This window comes from Phoca vitulina, unplaced genomic scaffold, assembly GCF_004348235.1.
Source record: "Phoca vitulina isolate PV1807 unplaced genomic scaffold, GSC_HSeal_1.0 scaffold1, whole genome shotgun sequence".
In the NCBI taxonomy this organism is placed as follows: Eukaryota; Metazoa; Chordata; class Mammalia; order Carnivora; family Phocidae; genus Phoca; species Phoca vitulina.
The window spans coordinates 38,960,439-38,980,899 of NW_022589704.1; the positions used below are offsets into that span (position 1 = coordinate 38,960,439).

The following is a 20,461-nucleotide window of genomic DNA, read 5'->3' on the forward strand; positions in this document are numbered from 1 at the left end:
TGCAGTAAGACAAGATGAAATAGAATGGTAAAATGTATAAAAATCACAAAGAAATAAAAATATCATTATTCACTAACGGCAGGATTGGGTATGTAGAAAATCCAAAAGAATCTATAAGTTAATTTAGTAAAACTGCCATATTAAGGACAATAACCTGAAATCAATTTTATTTCTATATACTAGTAATAATTAGAAAGTGAAATTAGAAAACATTATCATTTACAGTACCAATAGCTAGGAATAAATCTAACAAAAGATGTGCAAGACCGGGGTGCCTGGGTGGCTCAGTCGTTAAGCGTCTGCCTTCGGCTCAGGTCATGATCCCAGGGTCCTGGGATCGAGCCCCGCTTCGGGCTCCCTGCTCAGCGGGAAGCCTGCTTCTCCCTCTCCCACTCCCCCTGCTTGTGTTCCCTCTCTCGCTGTGTCTCTGTCAAAAAAAAAAAAAAATGTGCAAGACCTTTACATAAATAAAAGATCATATATTACTGAGAGAAATAAAAAGACCTAAATAAATGAATGGCTATATCATGTTCATGACTGGATGTGATATAGATCCAATGTAATATCAATGAAAATCCCAGAAGAAACTGTGAAAATTGATGAAGTATTTTTAATATTTATGTGGAAAAAGGAAAGTCCAAGAATGGTCAAGACATTCATGAAGAACAAGATAGGAGCACTTACTCTACCAGCTACTAAAGACAGTGAGGTATTTGGTGGAAGAAGAAACAAATACACCAAAGAAACAAAACAGAGTCTAAAAATAGTAAACATTCTCTTTTCCTTGGTGCTTGGTCAATATGATTTCCATTTGGAAGAAAAAAATAAATAAAACTTGACCCCTACCTAACACCATATATAAAAATCAATTCAGACAGATCATAAACCTAAAAAACAATAAATGTTAAGGCAATAAAGTGTCCCAAACTGTGCCATTCAATATTGTAGCCACTACCCATATATGGCTGCTTAAATTTAAACTAACCACATTTAAAATTCAGTTTCTCAATCACCTTAGCTACATTTTAAATGCTCAACAGACACTTTCAGCTCATGGCTACTATACTGGACATTGTAAATACAGAATATGTCCATCATCACAGAAAGTTCTATTCGACAGCACACTTCTAGAATACAGAAATGCACGGGTCAATTAATTTTAAAATGTTCTAGAATAAACAGGTCAAAGTCATTTTCATGTTGTATTTTATTTAACTCACTATAAATGCAAAATATTATCATTTCAACATGTAATAAATATAAAAATATAAAAACTATTAGTGAGATTTTTACATTCTTTTTTAATACTATTTCATTGAAATCCAGCATGTATTTTACACTTACAGGACATCTTAATTCAGACTAACCACACTTCAAGTGCTTGATAACCACACGTGCTAAGAGCTACTATACTGAAAAGTATAGATCTGGAAGATTTGGGAGACTAGCTTCAAAACGTTCAAAATAGAACATAAAAAACATAAAGGGAAACTGATAAAGTATACTACAATTAAAATTAAGGAATTTCTGTTCATCAGGAGATATCATTAAGAGATTAAAAAGGCAAGGGGACCCTGGGTGGCTCAGCTGGTTGAGCGTCCAACTCTTGGTTTCAACTCGGGCCATGATCTCAGGGTTGTGAGGTGGAGCCCCATGTTGAGCACTGGGCTCAGCGGGAGTCTGGTTCCCCTCTCCCTCTTTCTCTGCCTCTCCCCACTGACCGATCATACACTCTCTCTCTCTCAAATAATTTTTTTTTTAAAACAAAAGGGCAAGCCACAGATCTTTAAAACAAAAATGGGGGAGAGGGGCACCTGGCTGGCTCAGTAGGTAGAGCATGTGACTCTTGATATTGGGGTTGTGGGTTCGAGCCCCACGTTGGGTATAGAGATTACTTAAAAATAAAATCTGAAAAAAAAAAAAAAAAAAAGGCAAGCCACAGATTGAGAAAAGATTATCACAATATTACCAGTCAAAAATACATAAGGAATTTCTACAAGGCAATATGAAAATTATGAGATAATTCAATAGAGAAATGGACAGGAAGTCTGAACAGACACTTCATAAGAAAACAGCCAAATTACTAAGCATATAAAGAGTCTCAACCTCAACAGTTACCAGAGAAATATAAATTAAAATCACAGTTAGGTACTACTATATACCCACCAGAGTGAATAAAATACAAAAGATGTAGGTTAAGAATATGGAGTTAACTCAAATTTGAATGCACTACTGGTGGTACTGACCATACACTGGTATCTTTTGGAAAAATGTTTGACGGGATCGCCCAGAAGCTGAACATAAGCATATCCACTCACACAGCAATTCTAATCCTGGGTATATGTTCAACAGAAATGCATGCACAGTGACATCAAAAGACACGAACATGAAAGTTAGCACAATCATCATTCATCATAGCTTAAAACAGGAAAAAGGCCAAATGTTCATCAAATGTCGAATGGACAAATAGAATAATCTTACAATGGAATATGACATAGGAATGAAAATGAAATTATGGCTTCCCACATCAACACAAATAAATCTCATAAACAGACTGTGCAAAAGATGGCAAACATTAGACTGTGCAAAAGATGGCAAACACTAAAGAGAATACCACAAAGCATATAATAAGCAATATGTATTTATATAAAGTTAAAAATGGGTAAAACTAAGCCAAAACAATGACTTTTTTTTAATATTTTATTTTTAAGTAATCTCTACACCCAACATGGGGCTTGAACTCACAACCCCGAGATCAAGAGTCACATGCTCTTCCCGACTGAGCCAGCCAGGTGCCCCAATGATGACTTTTTGAAAGGATGGTAGAGGGTAATAATTGGATTTGGATAGTGAAGTAACATTCTTTTCTAAGTAATGGTTACACAAATATGCCTACTTTGTGATAATTCATTGTATTTATACTCTGTGTACTTTTCTATATACGTACTGTATTTCAATGACAAAGCTACTTTTTATTTCTTTAAAGATTTATTTGAGAAAGAGAGCGCACACACATGACAGCATGAGCAGGGGGAAGGGGGAAGAGGCAGAGGGAGAGGGAGAGGGAGAAACAGACCCCCACTGAGCAGGGAGCCTGATGCCCAACTTGATCCCTCCTGGGATCATGACCTGAGTCAAAGGCAGACGCTAAACCTACTGAGCCACCGAAGCAGCCAGTGAAAAAGTTTTTAAAAATAAAATTTTCGGGGCGCCTGTGTGGCTCAGTCGTTAAGCGTCTGCCTTCGGCTCAGGTCGTGATCCCGGGGTCCTGGGATCGAGCCCCACGTCAGGCTCCCTGCTCGGCAGGAAGCCTGCTTCTCCCTCTCCTGCTCCCCCTGCTTATGTTCCCTCTCTCGCTGTGTCTCTGTCAAATAAATAAAATCTTTAAAAAATAAAAAATAAATAAAAAATAAAATTTTCTTCAGTGAAAACCAGTTAGAAAATGTAATTAACAAAAATTATAAGGCTTCTAGAAATAAACAGAACAAGGCCATTAAAAAAAAGAAATGTGTAAGATATTACTGAAAGACAGTCAAGAACTACAAAAACTAGAGAGATACCACCTACTTGGAGGAGATACATGGTATATAAAGTCTTCCCAAGTGTACAAATTTAATTCAGTGTCAATTAAAATCCTAGTAGCTATTTGTTTTGGTAAGACTGCACAAGCTTATCCAAAAATTCACATGAAGAGCAAAAAACCAAAGACAATAATACAATTTGAAAGATTAGCAAGTTAACAAAGACTTATTTATAAAGTTACATTAACAAAAATAATACAGAACTGGCACAGGAACAGACAAATACACAAGAGGAGCAGAACAGAATTCAGAAAGAAAATCAATACTGATTGTGAATATAAGCGGTTCTTCCTCCCACCATACACAAAAATCAACTCCAAAAGGAATAAAGACCTAAATGTGAAGAGTAAAATTCTTTACAAGTTTTAGAAGAAAATTTAGGAAAATATTAGGACTTTAGGGAAAGATTTTTCAGATAAGACACAAAAAGCACAAACCTTTAAAGAAAATTTTAATTAAATTCTTTAAATACTACTTTACAATAAAGAACACTATAGACAAAGCATATTACAAGCCATAAACTAGAAGATCTTTGCAATGTGTATATGTAAACAATGCATATTAAAGATCAGTACCCAGAATATATAAAACATATTTATCAATACGGAAAAAACTCCAATACTGCACAGACAACTATACAAATGATCTGAAGGGGACAGGGGCCCCTGGGTGGCTCAGCCGGTTGAGCAACCAACTCTTGGTTTCGGCTCAGGTAGTGATCTCAGGGTTGTGAGATTGGGCGGGGAGTCTGCTTCTCTCTCTCCCTCTGCCCTCCCACTGCTCAAGTGCTCTCCCTCTCTCGCTCTCTAAAATAACAAGTAAATCTTAAAAAAAAAAAAAAAAAAAAAGAGGACAGCTGGTTGAAAAGTAACATAATTACTAACATAGATAATGCACCAAGACATTAATAGACAAAAATACCTGACAAGATGTGTTAAGCAAAGATCTAATGTAGAGAAGTAGAAACTACTGCACATTGCTGATGGGAGCATATATTATAGGTACAATCATTTTGGGAAGCAATTTGATACCTACTAAAAGTGAATTTGAACATACTCTACAGCTGTAAAATTCCACTTCTATCAATGCATCTATCCTAGAGAAACTTTTGCACTCAGACACAGTAGACAAACTCAAGAATCTTTATTGCAGTATTGTTTTTTGTTTCTTCTTAAATGTTAGCTACCTTGTACAGGATACTTTGGTTTGTAAATACCAGAACACTAGAAGAAAACTTCACATAAAAAAAGTTGGAAAAATGGGTGGTTCTAGGATAATTGCATGACCAAAAACCCAGCCTCTCAGATTTTTCCCCTCAGAGTCTCAAGGAACTGCTGTTGCTACAACCATTCTGTCCTTACATAACTATATCCAAAGCTGGAGGATTTATCTTCATGCCTCTTTAATGAAAGAAAAAAAAAAGATCTTATTTATTTGAGAGTGAGCAAGAGGGAAAGAAAGCAAGGGGAGGGGCAGAGGGAGAGGGAGAAGCAGACTCCCCACTGAGCAGGGAGCCTGAAAAGGGGCTAAATCCCAGGACTCCGGGATCACTACGCGAGCCGAAGGCAGATGCGTAACCAACTAGGCGCCCCTCCTCATGCTTCTTCTTACCCAGGGAGAAAAATCTTTCCCTAAAGTCTCTCCCAGATTTCTCTTTACATATATTAGAGCAGGACTCATGCCAAAACCAATCACTGGTAAAGGAAGATATTACTGTGACTGGCTCAGACAAATAGATATTCATTCCCTTGGGAATGGAAAGAAGCTATCTCTCCTACATATACGAGAGAGGAAGTACTCACAGAACATGGGGGCTTAACAGCAAGGAAAAATGAGGTAAATAAGGAATGGCAATCAATTATGTAACAATGAGTGACTGTCACAAACTTACATGCCCATCAGTGGAAGAATGGATAAAATAAATGTGGTATATTTATGTAATTAAAAATTACACTGCAGTTATAAATGTATGACTGTGAAGGAATATATACCATGCACAAATCTCAGAAACAATTTAAGAAGCACAAAAGATACATGTCCTATCACTTAAACACAATTAAAAATATGCAAAACATTTTACTTTTGGGACATATATGTAGACAGGCAGCAAGAATCTAACATGGGGATGATTACATTCTGGAATGGTTACTTTTCAGGAAGAGAAGGAGAGGAGTCTGATGGTGGAGGGTGGTATACACATTTAACTGCATCTGCAGTGTTTTATTTCTTAAAAAGAGGGGGGTCTGAAGTATTGTGACAAATCACTTAGTATTTGTTAGAGCAGCATAATGGGATCAGGTTATATTTTTCTATGTATTCTTCTTTAAGTTTGAAAAGATATCACCTAACCTCTATCCGTGATTAATCAAGGTCTGGTTGTAGGAGCAGCAGAAGCAGCTTCACAGTCACCTTGGAACTTGTTAGAAATACAAATTCTTGCACCCCACCCAGACCTACTGAATCAGGAACACTGGCAGTAGAACTTGGCAATGTTTTTTCCAGTCTCTGAGTCAGATAGCTAACGTTTGAGAACCATAATCAATACAAATAAATCAAACACCCCCATTTGTTTAAAATGATACTTTAGTCAACTGAATGTTATGATTCCCCAAATAAATTAGGTAGAATTATTATGTGACAGATGTGGCTTAAGAATTTTTTAAAAACCAATTAGTCTATAATGTTTTCTAATTCCAAAGCTACATTAAGTTTGAGGTTTTGGTTTTTTAATCCAAACACTGCAGTTTCTTATACAGCCTCATGGATAAAGTCACCATTTAAAATATATTAATTTTACTTGTACACTAATGAAGATGAAAGAGCATGGAAAATTATGGAATCACTATTAAGTAGAAAGAGGAGAGTTACACTCCCTGCAGTTTACCTTGATTTTCCACTAGAAGATGCTAGTGAAAGAGAAAATTCTCAGTGACTGTTGCTCCACTCATCTGATATGTAAATGTCCTGTGGTTTATTCAGTGCACATTATCTCACTGTCAAATGAATAGGTACCAGTGGTGGAAATAAACATAATATATATGTTGATCAGGCAACAAATAATTGACCCCATGGGTAGCCAAACAAGTTCTATGCCCAAAGCGCAGCAAAGCCAATCACTGAGACACTCAGTATGCATCAAGGAAAGGGTTTATTGGAGAGGCAGTCAGACAAGGAGACAAGGAGATGGGAGAGCAAGCCTCAAATCTGCCTCCCCTAAGGAGGAGACAGAGATGTTTCAAGGCAAACATAAAAAAAAAGTCTGGGTAAAAAGCTGCAGCTGCACTTATTAGTCCTATTAATCTTTGGTCATCTGTTTCAAACCCCACTGTCTTTTGATCATTCCTCATTCTTGAGGGAATTGGGACCGTGACTGCTCTAGTTACTTCTAGCTGAAATGGGGAGAAGATCGGAGTTAAAAGACTAGAACTTTCCGCACTCATTTAGAAATATTCTTTAGTTCCAACATACAAACTGAAACACAACATTCTACATTACCAAGATTTTTGTACTCTCATTCCCCTAGGAAAGTATTCATATCTACAAACAAAATGTAACCTGAGGATGCACATAGCACTCCTGTTAATTCAGGAGGATCAGTACTTTCATTCTGCAGAATCACTGAAGATACCATTTGAAACCAAGAAGTATGGTTAATTGGATGACTTGATTAACCTGACTCTAAACTTACGGAGTACATCAAATTAGACCAAGAAAAGGTTACAGGCATTACTACTGGGTTGCTGAGGTTGTACTCTGAACCAGGGTCAGAATGACATATCCAACAGTGAGAAAGACTGCTAGCCTTGGCCAACGTTGGCAAAATCCTAATGGTAGATTATCTTTTCAAGCTTTAGAGGCTGCCAACTATAGAAAAACGCTAAGTATTGATTGATTTCTTTGGACGAGCTCTCCTAGTTTTAGGTCCATCAGAGGCTCACTGATCCAAGCAGGATTCTTTTTGATGCTCTCCTTGCTGACAGGGTATAGGGAACCTGTGGATTCTTATGGAACCAGCTTCATCTGAGTGTGGTGAATCCATGGCTTAACTCCCTTTAGTTTCACTGAAGAATGGGTGGTCAACAGGACCACAGAAGGTCCTGTCCAACGAGGTTGGAGTTGGTCCTCTGGATGCTTGCTCTTCCAGGTCTTTAATAACACCAAATCTTCAGGATTCAGGGAGTGTAAGGGCATGTCTGTGGGGTACACATCAACCTGTTGGAAGGAAACTTATGTATAGCAGTTAAGTATTTCCCAAAGATTGAACATCCAATTCCCTAACATGAGCCCCATCAGGAACTCCTAAGTCATGAAAAGCGTGTAAAAAGGGTCTTCCATAGAATATTTCATAGGGGCTTAAATCAAGCTTATTGCTAGGGGCACTTACTCAAAGCAGGGCAACCAGCAAGGGTTTTTTCCCCCCAAGTTAAATTAGTTTCTTTGTAAATTTTTGCCTAAGTTCTTCTAAGCATACGGTTCATTTTTGTCCATTTTCCCAGTCGATTGGGGTCTGCATGGTTTGGTGCCTCTAAGTGGTATACCTTCTAGAACTGGTGGGAGCCCAGTCTCAGGATTGTTTTTAGCACAAATGTCACATTTTTTTTTTACTATCTTTTTGACAGTTCTCTGAAGACTGGGACTGACAATATGCTTCTGGAACCACCGGAAAGTAACATCTCACCCATCTGGGGTGCTTTGGTGAATACAACTAATTGTGTTTTCCACAAGATGTTCTGGGATAAGGATTATCCCTTGTTCATTGTATTTCCAGCTGGCTCTAGCTAGTGCCAGTAATGTCCAAAAGCCCATTCTTCAGCTCTTCTTAGGTTTTCAGTGGAATACTGGGGTTGATATTTAGTTAAGTCTATGTCTGGTACTAAAGCCATTACAGAGGGTTTTGGAGTCTTTGTATGGGCTGCCAACTTGGCGGCTTGAGGTGCCCTCCTGTTCCCTTGGGCAATCAAGCAGTCTGATTTCTGGTAATCTTGGCAATGCATAATAATTGATGGGTCACCACTGCATCCAGCGCTCTTCTTTATCGTTGGTCCATAAAACTATTCTGTGAACATCATAAGGTCTGGATTTTCCAATGGCAGATCCGTCAAATGAAGACAGCTGGAATAAAATTGTTCAATTATCTGTATGTCTCTGGTGATCTTTGAGCGGCCCATACAGCAACAGGCATGGGCTATTGTGGCAAGTTTCTCTGAAGTTTATCTCAAGGTGTCTAGCTCCAGTTTGCAGGGCTTCAGGGAAAAAAGGAAGTTTTAATTCTCAATGATTCCAAGTCAAGAGAAAAGGAGAAAATTAGAAACCTCAGTTTGTAAAGTCTTGGCCAGATATCTGAGAAAACTAGAAGAATTCAGGATATAGACCAGTTTTACAGAAAAACAACTAATACTTAAAGACAGTTCATCAGAACTGGAATCTAACATCCACCAATGTGTACTACTGAAACATAACTTCTCTCTAAAATCACCCTCATTTCCACCAAAAACAGTGCAGTTTTCCCATTAGTTCTGGAAATTCCTGGTTTAGTTTAAGGATTTTAAAGGTATCAGGTATTTGTCATTACAATGCAATTGACAAGGAAATTCTGTGACACACACTTCAATAATAAGAATTATAAGTGATGACATCGTATGAGGATATAGCAAAACCTTAGGAATTTTATATAATTTCTGGAACAGCTATTGCATTCACCTATACAATATAACCTAAGAAGGTTTACTATCATTTATTTGACAATGTTCCCCATGTAATTTGATATATCAAATTAGCCTCATTAGTCAAAAAAGACTTCACTTAGAAGTTGAATTTGGGAAGTCTGTCAGAAATATCAGAAGGTTTTAAAGAATACGCTTAAATAGCATTACAGATCGTTACAAAACTTAGTATTTAATTATCTATTTAGCCAAGGTGGCAATAAGAGATTCTAAAGGCAAATACAGAGGGTTTTTTCTATGCAGATTAAAGATAACCTTTGGTTACAATTTAGACAAATAATCTAAGAAACTGTTATTTTTAACAGAGAGAAAAACCAAATTCCAATTTTTTTAAAGATTTTATTTATTTGACAAAGAGAGTGAGCACAAGGCAGACGCTTAACCGACTGAGCCACCCAGGTGCCCCCCAAATTCCAATCTTATACTGGGGTACTTCTGATATTAAAACTCATTCATTTCAATAAAATTTTTAAAAAAATTTTTGCAGTCCCTCCTTTTTTCCTATCACCTCCCATGTTGATATATACTTCGTAAGACAAGGACACCAGGGCACTGCATGGATTGGGTGCTCTTGTGGATACTGCGATGTGCGGATCAGAATCTCCTTCAGGAAAGAAGGCTCTCAGGGCAGGAACGCTGGCAACAGTTCTCACCTCTCGGAGGCTACTGGGGATTGCGTTGACTGAAGACAGCTGCCTTGCCAAGAGCATGCTCTCTTCCCAGGTGGTCACATCCACTGACTGTTCAATATGTGGGTATAAAAGTCCAACCCTTTTGCCACAATTCAGGATGTTAGGTTCTAAGGGCAATCCAACTTTCGGAACTTAGAAATCAGCTAAGGCTTCTGTTGATGCTCTATCAATGCTCAACTTCTGCCTAATCTTGCTCTCTTCTCTTCCTTCTCCTCCCCACATGTTGACCACTTGCTAATGAACTTTTTTTACATACTAATCTCCATAATCTTAACCCCAACTGTGTACAAAATTCCTTTCCAAAGATTCCCTTCTCACAAACCTTCTACAACTTTCCTTTTTACATTCAGATTTTGTCCCAGGATTTTCCTTTTTAAATAACGAGTCTCATTTTCCCTGCATACAGAATTGTTTCCAGTAGTCTTAATTATATTTATTGGAATTCTTTCTAAGGCTTTTTTTCTCCTTTACTGACAAATTTTCCAACAGAAATAACATGAGCCTACCTCACTTCTGGTAAACACAGGCAGAACAAAACTTCTACATCTAATGCTGACAACTCTAAAGACATGCCTATTTTAATTAAACCAACAACCTTAATATCTTTAATACTGAATATTTTCCCAGATCACATGGACTTGAAAACCACTTGGGTTAGTTTTCCATTTTGGATTTTAGAATGCCCAATTCATACAAGTGTTCACCTAAGAACCAACTAACTTGAGTTTTTTTACAAATTAATTTTAGCAATACCATCTGGAGGGATAGAAAATATCTCACATTTACAACATACATGGACACACATACAAATACACAAATAAGATACAAACAAAATCTTCACTAAAGGCCCAATATCTTCCTTTTATAAAAAAAAATCTAGGGGCACTTGGCTGGCTCGGTTGGTAGAGCATGCTACTCTTAATCTCAGGGTTGTGAATTCGATCTCCACTTTGGGTACAGAGATTACTTTAAAAAAATAATAATTAAAAAAAAACCAAATCTAACTGAAAGATGGTATTATAATTTATGGATCTGTTTATCATTTTTCTCTGAAGTCTAATAAATATTGTGGCCAAGCAGTGTTACAAAAAGAGGTGATTTTTTTCCTTTTCATGGATTCATAACTAAACATTGCCCAATTTTGGAGAATACAGCCCAAAGGTCTGCATGTGAGATTCACACTGTCATTTTCCATTTTCCAGTTAGAACATGGCCAGTTTTGTCCAAAGATACTAAAATCTGCAGCAACAAACAAACCAAATAAAGTCCATAGTACCTCTGTGAGCACGGTTCCTCCCCTCAAAGTTGTCTTCACCAACTAAACCAAATGGCTTCTAATCAGCCTTTCCTTAAATAAGAAAAGATGGCGATGAGAACCAATACCCCCTATTTGGAAGTAATCAAATGGGAGAGATATCTAAAAGAGCCAAAAAAAAATGAAAGGAAGAAATAAGCTCACAGGCTGAGCATGGCACATGAAGCACTTACCAAGAGAACATCTGTCCAAACCAAAAATGGTTTCCTTGCCACAAGAGTTAAATTAAGCACCAAAAGTCGATGGTACCCTGTCGCAGTGGGGCTCCGGGGATGGTCCCTAGAACAGAGGTCCTAGGCAGCACCAGACTCCTATTACTGACTAGGGGCCAACAAACCACAGGCAAAGAGCTCCTGGTTGGCTCACCAAATTTATAACTGAACCCAAGTTTATATGCCCAACACACAGCAAAGCCAGTCACTGAGACATTGTAACTGAACCCAAGTTTGTATGCCCAACACACAGCAAAGCCAATTACTGAGACATCATGTATGCAGCAAGGAAAGGGTTTATTTGAGAGGCAAACAAGGAGACAAAGAGATGAGATGCAAGGAGAGCAAGCCTCATATCTGCCTCCCCTCCATATCTTGCAAGGAGAGCAAGCCTCATATCTGCCTCCAAGGAGGAGAGTTAGGGATATTTAAAAACAAACAAACAAAAAGGTCTGCAGCTGTGCTTGTTAGTCTCATTAACCCTTTGGTTACCAGTTTCACAGGAAACACAAAAACTGTCCGTGGTCTGTATGAGATTTAAATTGTCATGTCATGTTTTAAATGTACAGTACTCAATTTGTTTATTACAAGAATTCTAAATATCTTGATTTCTCTACTTATTTACACCCAAGAGAGTATCACAGGAATGCAAATACATGAGTGACATCCTAAGTGTAATTTTAAACCTGTGTTAAATGTTTTTTCCTAAGTAAATCATTCATAAACTTTGCAACTTCAGTTCAGAACTGCTATACAAATGTGTGCTTGAGAATCATTTGGATGAAGTATGCATTAGTCAGTGTAGACTAAGCAGCTACTGCAAAGAACCTCTCCCAAAAGGACAGTGGCTTAAGAAAAAATCAAATTTATTTCTCGCTCAAAAACAATCCAAGATGACTGCTCCAGGTCTGTGAGCAGCTGTGCTCCAGTCAGAGACACATCAGCCTTACATGGGTGCTATTCCAATCAGCTGTAAAACAGAATCAAAGTCCAGGTACAGAAATTTCTTGTGAAGCAGCAAATGAAGCAGACATTGCATGCATCACTTCCCACATTCCAGTAGCAACAACTCAGTCACATGGCCTCAATCAGCTATAAGGAGACGGGGCAATATAGCCTCAACTACAAGTTAAGGAGTTTCTCAAGCATTCTGTCAAAGTTAAGGATCCTTTTCTAACCATAGCACAAAGAGGATCCTTGGGGTTGAGACAGGAATGGAGGACATGTTGCCTAAGTCCACTTATTACTCAACCCTAAATATTGGCCTTTACAGGACTCAGCTTTGCCCAAGCCAAGATATTCTATTGTCTCTTGAGTTCAGGAGTTTTCTGAGTTTTTGTGCATTGACAATATGTTATTTTTATAACTGACTTTTTTCACTTCAGCAAACATACTGAGTTATTTACCCAAGCCTTCTGGGTAAGATATCTATGAATGATCCTACTGCACAAGAAAGGAGGACTGGATTCTGGAGAATAGCTAGCAGTTGCCACCACACATTTAATTTAAATTTCACCTTTTGTTACTGATTTCCAGTATATCATCAGTTAAAAGTGTAAGTGTTCCATCACTGGATAACTTCTACATTAATGGCCAGGTTAATTCACAATTAAATAACTTTATCATTGTGCTAATTACACTACTTCTGATGGAAAGATTTTGCTTTGTATACAAATAAAAAAAGAGATCCACTAATACTTTCCTGTAAAATTCACTAATATTTCAACATTAACATCAGAACTAAGTGTTTAGTGAGGACAGTGGCTGTAACTTGCTATGGGAAGTGGCGGGGAGGAATCCTGAGGGAAATTCTGGGCTGCTGTTAATGTGCTGTTTCTTAGGTGCTGGTTACACTGGTGTGTTCACTTCATGAAAATTTGTCAAACGTTATACTTAACATTTGGGTACTTTTTTGGAGGTATGTTTTATTTCAGACAAAACAATTTTTAAAAAAGATTTAATTTTATTTATTTATTTATTTATTTATAGGGCATGAGTAAGGGGAGAGGCAGAGGGAGAAAAGACATAATCTCAAGAAGACTCCACGCTGAGCACAGACACCAATGCGGGGCTCAATCTCATGACCCTGAAATCACCTGAGCTGAAATCAATAGTCAGACGCTTAACAGACTGAGCCACCCAAAATAATTTTTAATCCTTAAAAAATATGTATTTCAGGGACACCTGGGTGGCTCAGTCAGTTAGGCTTCTGCCTTCGGCTCAAGTCGTGATTCCAGGGTCCTGGGATCAAGTCCCTCATCTGGTTCCTTGCTCAGTGGGGAGCCTGCTTCTCCCTCTGTCTACCGCTTCCCGTTTGTGTGCTCTGTCAAATAAATAAGTTAAAAAAAAAAAAGAATATATATTTCAGGGGTGCCTGGCTGGCTCAGCTGGTGGAGCATGCAACTCGATCTGGGTGTTTTGAGTTCAAGCCTCACTTTGGGTGTAGAGATTACTTAAAAATAAAATTTTAAAATATATATATATTTCAACTTTCAATTAGTAAAATCAGCAATATGTAGCTTCTATAAACAGACCTATATTTAACCATCTCCAAAGACAAATTTATTTTTTAACTTTTTATTTTAAATAATTTACGATATGGGACACCTGGTTGGCTCAGTCCATTGGGTATCCGACTCTTGGTTTTGGCTCAAGTCATTATCTCTGGGTCGTGAGATCGAGCCCCACGTCAGGCTCTACTTTTGAGTGTGGAGTCTGTTTGGGATTCTCTCTCTCTTCTCCCCCTGCCCTCCCACACACCTCACCGCCATTCACACACTCTCCCTCTCTCTAAAAAAAATAAAAATTTAAAAAATAAAGTAATTTAAGATATAAGTTGTAAATCAGTTCAGTTTCTATGCACTTTGCCCAATTTTCCCAATAATAACAGCTTATATAATCACAGTGCATTTTCAAAACCAAGAAACTGATACTCCTATAACTTAACTAAAGACCTAATTTCACTAGTTTTCATAAGCACTTAAAAATATTGTAATAGAAAATCCATTTCTTAACCAAAAAGAAAAGATATTATTGGTAACCAAAGGATCTTGTTTAACAAACTGTATGATTATACTTAAAAGAAATAGAAGCAATTAGGGTTGATAATCTATCTCCATACCAAGTTCTTTTATAAAGGCTTATAAACATCTTTAATTATAGGCTTTCTATAGTAATTTTTCCTGCATGAAGTGCCAAATTACAATATTTTAATTTTTAAATAAAATTAGACACCTATATCAAGAACAAACTGAAATATACACTAATTACTAACAATACAAATCTTTCTATAGATAGTTTGTCTAAAGAAGATAATTATCTTTACTTCATACAGACATAATAGAATAACAGAAGGTTTAATGTAAAAAGATATTTCAGTATACTAAATACTCTTATTTTATAAACAGAAATCTAAGACCCAGAGAAGGTATATGACATGATTAACGTGATATTTCAAGTGTGTGGCAGTTCTCTAACTTGAATGTCTAGGACTCTCTCTGCAACACCAGCATATTTATATATCATCAAACCATAACACTATGAGATAGTTACTAATGTGACTCATCTACAGTATACTACCAAAACATTTTTACCAGGAAATCAAATTGTCTCCCATTACTTACAGTTAACATAAAAAAGTCACTAATATCAACAGATTAGTTAACAAAATGATTGCTCGACATAAGAAAAATAACTAATAGACACTAAAATTTCTATTTCCAACAACAGGTTGCTATTACTGGAAAGGCCAGTAGTATATCCTGTGTATAATCTATTCAACATTTAACTTAAAAAAAAAAAAAGTTTACTCAAGAGGGTTTTTATTTTTTTATTTATTCATTTGTTGGAGAGAGAGAGGGAGCACAAGCGGGGGGAATGGCAGGCAGAGAGAGAAGCAGGCTCCCCGCTGAGCAAGGAGCCCTACGCAGGGCTCGATCCCAGATCCCAGACCCCTGGGATCATGACCTGAGCTGAAGGCAGCTGCTTAATAGACTGAGCCACCCAGGCGTCCCAATAGAGTATTTTTTAAAAGGAAAATGAAAACCAAATGAAAAGAATCAGTAGTTTATATCTTGGCTCACTCATACATACACATACACACACCTATACACACACACAAATAATCATAGGAAAAATACTATAAATTTCTTAGTAAGGTTTTAAAACTAAGCATTTCAATGCTCCAGGATTGTTACTTTGAAGGACAATGGAGGACAGCAAGATCAAAAGAAAAAAATCACTAAAACACTCAACCTGGATTATATAGATACATCATACTTTAAATAAACTTAATGTGAAAATCCATTTAATAAATGTACACAGTATCCCAATTTCATAAATGACTTCATTTTTAAAAAGGTTTCATTATAGAACTTCTTTAAATAAAAGAAATTAGTTTTATGTATGTCCTGAATCACATAAACTGGCATTTATAACAATGAATGACTTCATTAATCTTTACCCATATTGGTAGTCAGATACAAATTTGGTTTCCCTCTGTGATTCAACAGCAGTACACACAAAATGAGACTGTTTGCATACTGAAGAAACACTACTCTAGGAGTCAAAGACCTCAGAGATCTGGCTCTGCCACTCACTTGATAGGAGTTGCTGGGCAAATCACTTAACCTCTTTAAGTCTTTTTACCACTTAAAAAGTGGGGATATTAATCCCTGTTCTATTTCACAGTAATTATGACAACAAAATAAAATAACAAGTATGCTTTTTTAAGTGGTAAAAGCGTTAAACATTTTTCCATTTTACTTACAATGCTAAATGCTATTTAAGTGCAAGTTATCAACGGTAATATAACCAGGATCTATTTTAATTCCCATTTCTGACATACACGCTGAACATAGTATTTTGTACATAGTAAAGAACCAAGGATCAGAAACCTTTGTCCCTAATTCATCCCAGCACTGTCACTGTTTCCAACCTGCAAAACGGGGAGAATAGCACCTACATTTATCCATCAATTGAACGAATATATATAAAGCTGTTTTGTAAAACAAGTATATTACCCTAAGGTATTACTACTATTAAATGTGGCACTAAGTATCTTTCACTTAACTTCCAAAAGTATATATAACCGGGGGGAGAGGGGGGAGTCCCTTTGTTTTGATTCCTTTGAAAAAGTGCTACCAAAAATATTCAAGAGCACATTCAGCATTAGTGCATCCAAGACCAATTCTAGATTACAATACACCCAATTCACTAGTTAGTATTTGAGAAGTAGGAAAGAATTATCACAACACACCAGTTTCATTGACATTATCAAATTTTTCAAGGCATAAGAAAAAAAAAACTTTTCATGGCATAAAATTATTTCAGTAATGAGTTCTTAGCAGGAACAGCTAAATCCTTGTACAGCTTCAAGTTTTGCCTTTTCATTCCCCCACTTGACCAGATACCTAATCTACTAATGCCATATTTTAGTTTGGAATGCCAATGTAGCTCTTCCCAAGAAACAAGCACCATTCAATCTTTTAATATTTCCACTGAGATTCATACATATAAAAAGTCAGATACATGCTATAAGTGAAGTTGGGTGTGTGTAATTTAGTGACTGTTTCACTAACTTTAACAAGAGAGAATAAAAATATCTGAGCCTAGATTCAATGTACCAAATCAAGCATCAACATATCAAATCCATCTTTATTGTATTTTAAACTTTCAGGTACAAACCTACATTTTTCTCATTGTATGTCAAAACAACTATCTCAAGTCTCTGCTTTTCAAGTTTTGGTTACAGGGAGCCTGGAACCACACTGTTGAAAGCCACCTATGATATTCCTGTGTCTGTTCTGCTACTTGTGAATACAAAGAACATTTGATCTGACATTAGTAAATGTAATGGTTTTTATCAGTCACAAAATACTGAGATGCCTTTTGAAACTACTAAAATGTTTATGATTTTAGGTTACCCTTTAAGTAAATAGACTTCAACCTCTTTCACTCCAAACGCATACAAACCTACATAACATGCATCATGAAGAGGACTTAAGAGTGTTAACCTTAGGACCTGAATTAGGCACACATGCCTAATTGACTCATCAGCACCGGCAGTTGCCTTTACTCTAAGAATAGTTACTGCCACTCTCAAATTTTTATCACTCCATTCAACTTGGCTCTTCCCTTTGCGTCACTGTTACATGTCCCTGATTTGGCACCAGCTTGTCATTCATAAGCACTGCCAGTTAAAATGATCCTTTCCATGAGGACAGAAAAAAAAAAAAAAAAAATCACAGAACATCCAGGGCAATCTTTTTATAACATTTTTTAACATTTTTATAGATTTATAATATTTTTTGATAATGCTGGCAACACAAGCTATGTCTTCCTCACCATGGAAGCTTTCTGTGTGATTACTTTTAGGTGTCCTTATAGTTATTTTAAGCCATCAAAGTCCCCTTAATTGTTGAACAAAGTGAAGATTCAGCTCTGTCATTTAACAAAATCTTACAAAAATCTAATTCAAAAGTCAAAGCTACTTAATTTTTAGTAGCAACCTACCAATTTCATTATCAATTATCAATCATCTTTATTATCAAGTTTAACAATGTCCAACATATAATAAAACTATAAATTCTTTTATAAACATAGTCTTCTTAGGGCACATTCTTTTCTAACAGAGCTACATTCAGATACAGAGGTGAGATAGATTCTGTGATATATATGCACATAGAAAAATAAAAAGGAAAAGAAATTAAGTATTAATGCCAGAAAAAAACAAAGTTGTACAGGAAAGAAAAAATAAGTTTATTATAATAGCTACATATTATAACATTTATAGTCATAAAAATATAACACTAAATACTGTTCTAAACCAAAATTACAGGATAATTGTACTGAAAAATAGGGGTATAGAAAATGGGAGAAGGTTCGTAAAGGGGAGGAAGTGTGGTAAATCCTCACCTTTCACTTAACAGATAATGACTTAAATTAAAAATCAACAAGCAGTAATGAACACATTGGAGACATGGCAGTGAATAACAAAATAATCGACTAATGAAACAAAAGGAGTTCCCTGTCTCTCTAGGCAGAAGAACATGAAAGAAGGAAGACAGGGAGGACTGATTTTTTTCCTTTTCCCTAAAAACTTCATAGAACTATTAACTATTACTTTATATTCATGTAAAACTCTGATTGAAAAAAACTAAAAATAGGCTTAAATAAACCAAGTTGCAATTACTCAGTTGGGAAAAAGAAACAAGAAAAAAACTAAACACCAGCAATTATAAATCTTAAGCTTTTGTTAAACAAAATCCCATTTTGTCACATGTGAAAGAAAATGAATTACTTACAGTTTCAAGATTTTCACAAGCATTTGTAGAGTTTTAATCACAATATGCAATCACTTTAATTTCAATTTGTGCTATTATTTTTGGTTACTTGCTTGGACAATTTCAAGATGTAGGGAAAGACTACAAAAACTAACACTTGTCAGGTCTTGTTACATACTTCCACACTGGTTTCTAGGGAAATTAAGTTTGGTTAGACTGCCACCATCAGTATGACCACAGCATTCTCTTTAGTACTTGGTACTATTAATTTTGGAGTGAAAGATTTTGCCTTATTTTTATTTATACTTTTATCATTTTTCCTGGGGTCTCAATTCTTACCAACATATATGAGCTTTTATATAACAGGACTTAGTCATATTTCCTGCAAAAAACATCTTCAGTTCTGTGCAGTGTCTTTTTATTTTGATTAGTGTTTTCCCTTTTATGTATGTACAGAGGTTTTCATATACATGCAATGAAACCTAGGAATTTTTTTGCAATTTCTTCTATGGTTTCTAAATTTAAGAAATTTCTTCTCCCAATATTATTTTCTTCTTAAAAAAAATAATTAAAATTAACATGACCCCTAAATTCATTTATTTTTTAGGGAAAAGAAAAATATTGATTTAACTAATAATACATACTTACCTGTTAACTAAAAAAGTTTGTATTTTATCCTCAATAAATTTTCAAGTACTTGTATTTAGGCAAATCTCTTCATAGGAAAAGCCCTAACATTTGCTTTATAAATTATAAATTAAATTATATAATATTTATAGTGAATTTAAAGAGCACTTTTTTCCTAAAATCTTTCAGTGATTTGATTTTAATATACCATTATGATTTCCTTCCTCATTTTTTAATTGGTATGATTATTTTCTTGAAAATAAACATACTTATACTATGTACATCAAATTATTCACTCTATTTGAAAACTAGAGTATTCAAATTTAAAACAAATTCTTAAAAAGTGTGTTCCAAACATTAACAAATTATGAAGTCAGTTGAAGTTCTGCACTAAAAAAGTTCCACTGGAATGGAAAACATGATCTCACTGCTTTATAATATATATTATGTAGAATATATAATATCTAACTTTTCTTTGTTATATAATGCAATTTTATATATAATCATGTAATAAACATTACAATTACATAAGATGTTTTGCTAATATATTGACTGATCTCATTGTTTTATTATATAATAACTAATCATATTCTATATATCTTGATAAGGCATATAAAATCAATCTTTCCATAGCCCCCTTCATCTAGAGGCTATGATCCTCTATAACATAGCACAAAGTGTATTTCTTCCCATATAATCAGAATAGAGTAATAATTCATCCTCAGCAGAGGTGTACTGAGAAGTATTACACCAAAACATTTGTTCACAGACCTGTAAACATGCCATCTAAGTTACTTTATGAGAGGTGTGAAAGTAGAGGAGAAGAGGAAAGGGAAGCGAACAGGAGCAGGGAGAAGGCATATAAGTAAGTATGAAACATTTTCTGCTCTGAAGGAGGTACAAGGAAGACACTATCACCTTTTAAATTAGAGAAGGTAAACTGTGAGAGATGCTGCGTTAGTATAACAATTGACAGAATTAGGTGGTAACCCAAGGTTGAAGGCCAAGGGCTTCATATTCCAACTGCA

The 20,461-nt window shown here is 35.9% G+C and overlaps 1 protein-coding gene across 3 annotated transcripts in view; it reads right to left on the bottom strand.

The window, feature by feature from the left end:
• The window catches only part of SLC39A10 (solute carrier family 39 member 10), a 131,648-nt gene that overhangs the window by 40,183 nt on the left and 71,004 nt on the right, over positions 1–20,461 (bottom strand). The window lies entirely within an intron of this gene.